At 38.2% G+C, this 6,000-nt stretch overlaps 1 protein-coding gene across 1 annotated transcript in view; it reads left to right on the top strand.

Moving 5' to 3' along the window:
- Positions 1 to 6,000, top strand: part of BMPR1A (bone morphogenetic protein receptor, type IA) — a 46,368-nt gene that overhangs the window by 614 nt on the left and 39,754 nt on the right. The window lies entirely within an intron of this gene.

Genomic DNA, 6,000 nt, shown 5'->3' with positions numbered 1-6,000 from the left:
TTGGCATTTTTTTTGTCCTTTATGTAACTAAGAGGCTAAGTAGAATAATCCTGAAATGTCAGATTTCTGACAGATTTCAGAATTCTCTTCTACAACATTAAATCTGTTTAAAAAACAGATAGTGAGCACTAGCCCTCCTACATCTACCTTCTCACTGTTCCAGTTTTGCTTAACTGGAGCTGAGGCAATGCCCACATACAGTGGTTTTTAAGCTGTGATGCGGTTGGCCCTTCTCACTTTTTCCCATTTGGGTAGAAATGGGGTCTCTGTAACAGGTGGGGCAGCTTCAGAGACTTACACTAGCAGGTTTCACCAGTCGTCATATGCTCATTCTCAAAGGAAGTTTGCATCTCAGATTACGTTATCTTGCAGATTTTGGCCACTGTTACAAACAGATGTTGAACCCCTTTTCAAGAAAACGGAAACTTTACTTACAAACAGGACTGTGCCTCTTTCACGTATGGAGATCAGCCAAGGAATCTTAACATACATTTGACATTCATACATTTGACTGACAGAGAGAAGCATGTATCCTCTTTTGGAGGTCAAATTTTAGAGAAACAGCTCCAAGGAAAGATCGGCATTGAATTCAGCTAACCCATATTTTATCTCTACCTGACTTACTGCTCAAAACCTGTAACTTTCTGCACACCGTAAGCAAATTCACAAAGCTATGAAGTTGGAACTTGTGTTGACAAGTGCAAAATTTGTAGTCAATCTACAGTACTTCAGGTGAGGAAGATCGTCATCTGGTCTACGTGCTGAACGCATGTCTTGATGTATGTTAGTTTCTTTCACCTTCCTGTTTTACTCAGGTTATTTTTTGCCTGACAAGACAAGAAGATAGGTGCGTACTATTTCTTCTCATTCAATCACATATTCCTAAAAGGATGTTGGATAATCCAAAGGCCAGCTGTACTATGCATCTTGCAAAGAAAGCAACAGCTAGCATAGATTTGACATACTTCTGTACTACTCAAAAGTAAAGGACTTTGAGTCAGTGCTGAAAATTATGGACTTTGCACTGACACAAAACCAAGAACTAATTCCTCCCTTTTTCTCCCTGAGGAGGGGAGCAGATGACCTCTCCTCCAATGAGAGAGACAGTTGAACAATAAATAATGGTTCTCAAATTGTTTATCAGTAGAGGACTCTGCAGATGCGGCACTGTCTTGAAAGATCACTCTTTTGTCTACCAGAAAGAACAGTTTCTATTCTCAGGCTTGTAATTACAAGCAAATTTCAAAATTGAGGTTAAGTGTTTGGGGAACATGTGCATGCTAATAGACGACTGTGTACTTTAAGAGCTATTTGTAGCATTAAATAGCTTCATTAGCCTAGATGGTCTGCAGTGGACACTAGAACCACATCAGCCATTTAGAAGAGCGATCAATATGCTAAAGTGAAAGGATAATCTGTGTTTAGGTATATCTTAGGGGTTTATAGGATCAGAGAATTGTAGAGGGTAGAGAATGGGTCATCATAAAACAGTTCTTGCATCACTCTGCCCTCTGTTCTCAATGATCCTGCTCCTAAAGCATTTAGAGCTGATGCAGTATTTAGAGAAGTAGTGCTGTAAACTTTATTAATGAAAAATCTCACTCCTTTAATATAAGAGTTTTGAGGGAAGGGTAGTGCTTGGAGATGCCATGTATACGTGAGCTCTCTGAATAAAGAGTACCAGTACATGCTAATTAGTATGTCTTCGAGATACCATCTGTATTTCCCTCTTCAGTGTCTTTCAGTTGCTATCCTGAATTGAAACGAACTGAAAAATGGCTGGATGCCCTTCTGTTACACAGGCAAAGCAAGAAGGGCTTTTTGCGCCGATACTTACCATTTTGCTGATATGGCTGGGCAAAAGCTTTCCGGCGTCAAGTGGCAGGGCATAAGCATGTACAGTTGGATTGAAAACTCTGGATGCAGTATTATTTTTAAAAAGGGAAAAACAAACCAAACCAAACACACGCACACCCCCCCAACCACCTGCACAAGTTACCTTCTTTCCCTTCTTGTCCACTGTCTTTTTAAATAGTAACAGTAATAGTATTAGCAACAATTGAGGGAGGGAGGTTGTCTTATGCTTTCCCTGTATGTATGTAAATAGCTGATCTGGCAAAAAATAAGATGGCAACACCACTCCACCACAAAATTTCCCTATCTTGACACAGCTTGTCTTGTTTTTACTAAGGATTATGGGCTTGTAAGTCAACAAGCACACAAATGGTAAGAAGAAGGGTTCAATCACATACCAAATAAAAACAAGTCCTTTTGCTAATCATTTCTGTTCCTATGTATCTTCATAGGAACAGAAGATTTCCTCCTGTCTTCATACCTTTATACTTGAATTTCAATAGCAAGGTGACAAAGACAAAAAAATAACGTTACCAAGGCCAAAAGAGGGAAAAACTATAAGTACCAGATGTGGACAGAGTACCTTGTCCCAGGTGTTGATCAGACATTTTATGTACTTCCTGAGTGAGAGATCAGTGGTATTGTATTTCATAGCCTGACCTGGTATCGGGTATATTTTTTGAGCCCATTTATGATTTTCATGCCCACAAAACCCTGTGAAAGTGAGTGCTTTAGTTTTAAATGTTTGTTATATACAAAAGGTGCATTTTGTTTGCATCCAAAACTGCTGCCTGATCATGTATTTGTTAGTTCCTAGGTGGTGTACAGAGAGAAATCGTGATTAAATCTCTCTGGTTATCTCCTCCATGTTAAGGTTCAATGAAGAGTATCATACATCTCTGACAGTTCTCAAGAAGGTTTATTTTAATCTATCTTTAATATGGCATCTCTCTGTAATACGGCCCTTCTTTGTACTTTTGCTAGTTCTACTCTATTTTTTGAGACTCTGAAATTTTCTTACATCTTACTAGGGTAAATGTCTGTCTTTTAATTGCAGCTGTGAATGTGCGCAAGTCTTCAGGATTTCTGGTGTGTAACTGGAGAAATACAGCTTAGTATATTACACCTAATCAGTAACGCTATGTATGCTTAATTACCTTCTGCAACAGGTCTCCTGTATCATGTTGTGTCTTCATTTAAGATAAAGATTTTGGTTGTATGATTACTTTGTTTTCTTTGGGGTATTGAAAACTGGACTTGGATGACTTACCACCCCCCTCCCCCTCCATTAAAATGTAAAATACTCCCTTAGTTTGACTTGCCTGCAGCAAGGCATCAACTAGAAGGAGATTAAAGGCCTCTAATGTACTGCTGAACCAATCGCTTTAGCTGACAGTTTAGGAATAAATTCCTACTTTTCAGCTTCTAGTGTCCGTAGAGTTGTCATCTTTCTGTCTCCTCCCAAACTGGGGGTGGTAGAACCATCTCTTCTCATGTGATGGAGCTTGTTCATTCAGTAGCTGGGAACACGTGCCAAGTGTTTCAGAACAAAATCTGCCAGTGACAAGATGGTGTTCCTGCAGTGGTGTTCTTTTTAACCATCAAGACTGGATAAAGCCTCCTCCGTTCAGTTAGGAAGCAATTATTCTGTAAGGTTGGGTTAGCTGCCACTGAATTTCCTTGGCAGCAAACTATTCGCCAGGAGTTAATTCCGTAACAAACAGGCAGAGCCACTTCAGGCTCAAACCACAAATGGGAAATGCAGGTCAGTGTGCTCAAAGCACTTCCCAGGAGCGGAGTAACCAGAAGTCCGTGTCGTCTTTTGAATCAGTTGATCAAAACAGGAAGTGCCAGCGATTCCACTCCGGAGCTGCTCTGTTACGCGTCGTGCTGTCACAGGTTTTGCTGGTCCTTTCTACTTCCGTCTGGGCTGGCTTAGCCCAGGTTCTTCCAGTAGTGTGACCGTCTCGATCTCAGCGTAAAACAAGAGCCTTCCCTGTTGCTAGGCCAAGACTGTCAGGTTCAGAAAGGTCGAGTTAAGCTGTCCGAGAATCCCTTCATTTTACAGTTTTTATGTTGGCTCTGTCTGGCTCAGAAACTCCTGTTGAAAGTGTAGTGGGTAACATACCTCAAAGAAATCCAGGCAAGTTTCTATGTAGTAAGAGCAAGCTATATTTTGTATCTTATTTCCGTATCTGAGGATGGGAATTTTATGGGATAGGATAGAGAACAAATTCAAGAACTTATGGTGAGAAAAGTGTGCAGGGAATGCGTTCACAGTACAGTCTGAAAATGTTTGTATTGATAGGAATGTGTTTTACAGTCAGATTATTGTAACATGGCTACGTAATTAGAAACATACCAGATTTTCTTTTTTGCTTATTTGTTGGCTGAATGTTTAGATTAAGAATGGTAAGATGTGGTTATTTACTAAACATTAATACAGGGATTGTTTTTGTTTTCATTTCAAGAATTGCTTTTCTCCCCCCCCCCCCTTTTTTTTTACCTTTGAGGCAAAACCAAGCAGATAAACATTTCTTTCTGATGGTACTATTTTGAAGCAGTCCTAAAAAGTCAGTTATGGACTAGGTTCCCCTGAGCTAGATTTAAAAGTCAAGAATGTTCTTCTTCAGAGATGCCAAGGTTATGATAAGTTTCATGAAATGTTAGGTGAAATGTTTCTGAAGTGTTGTAGTTGATAGGGAATTGTGTGGAAATAAATGTAAGGGTCCAGTTAAAATGTATTTTTAAATGATAAACAGCTACCTGTTAACTTACCAAAATCTGAGATTGATTTAGGTAAGGGTCCTTGTATTATTTCCCTCATCTTCATAAAAAACAATGTGGTAGAAACTTGCTAGTTTTCTTATTTCTAATTCAGATATGTAATATCCTTTAAAAAAGTTAAATGCATACCATAGCCAAGTCTAGGTAAAGAAGGCATACTTCTATCATGTCCTTAAAATATGTATGTTTTGCGTTTACAACACAGTACAGGAATTTCAGGATCTTGAGTAAAAATTTGAATCTTTTAAAACTTAAATATTCTCTTCTGAAACTTTTCTTTGTTAAAATACCTATGGTAAAAAATAATCTGAATAATTAGGAAGTAAATATTCACAAATTGGTTAGTCATATGACACTTAAATATTTTGCCATTTTTGGAAAACATGGAAATCTGTTAATACTATAGAATGGAAGATAACTTGTTGATGGTACAAGTTAATTTTAAAAAAATAGTATTTTTTTTTTCTTCCATGTGCTTTGTCATGAACTGACTTGATGTGATAATGGCAGTAGTTATTTCTAATAATGTAATCCCAGTATTAGGATGGTGTGCTTTATATGTATAGGGAAGAACAGATGTAAAACACTGGTTCAGCTACTATGTGCAAGTGCACAAAGTCTTGAAGTGTATGCACCATTTAAAGTCTTAGGCTGCTAGTAAGTTTGCTAGTTACAGTTAGAAATAAGCAGAAGTTGCTTAGAAAATGAGTAAGAAAACAGAATAACAATAATCTGATCACAACACAATGGTTTGTAAAAGGAAAAAAAGACAGGTGAAGTGGCTATATGCCAAAAAGTAATAATGCTTTAATTGTAATTACTAATAATCTGAAGAGCAAGCTAACAGGAAAAAAGGCAAGATAATACAGTTTGGGGGGGGGAGGGGGGAAGGAGTTGCACAGTTCTAGAATGACTGATGAAGCAAAGATGAAGGAAAAAGTTACTTGAGCTATTTAGTATGAATTTAGGGTAAGGAAAACGTAACTATTTAGGTAGGATGAGCTGTAGTCAAGAATTTGCTTTGGGGGAGAAAAGGGGAGCCTTGCTGCTGTCTCTACCAGAACAAGCATTTCGGTGTTCCAACAGTAGGCAGTTCTTTATTTAGTTAAAGTAATAAGGCAGATAGTTGTAAAATATTAAAACATTACAATAGATAAAAAATGGAGAAGTAGACATTAGCGTGAAGATTTAGAAACATGATGGCATACCTATATCTGGAAAGCTGTGAGAGACTGTGTTGTCTTAGTAAACAGAGAGCTGCTGTAGCGAGTGTTACCCATCATTCTTGTGAACCTAGTTATTAGCACCTGCAATACATGCATGAAGGTAATGAAATGGATGTCCTGTCTTCTGCAACTC

Source organism: Pygoscelis adeliae, unplaced genomic scaffold, assembly GCF_000699105.1.
Source record: "Pygoscelis adeliae isolate BGI_AS28 unplaced genomic scaffold, ASM69910v1 Scaffold361, whole genome shotgun sequence".
In the NCBI taxonomy this organism is placed as follows: domain Eukaryota; kingdom Metazoa; phylum Chordata; class Aves; order Sphenisciformes; family Spheniscidae; genus Pygoscelis; species Pygoscelis adeliae.
Note: the sequence above shows the minus strand (reverse complement) of the source record. Positions and strands in the feature narration are given on the sequence as shown.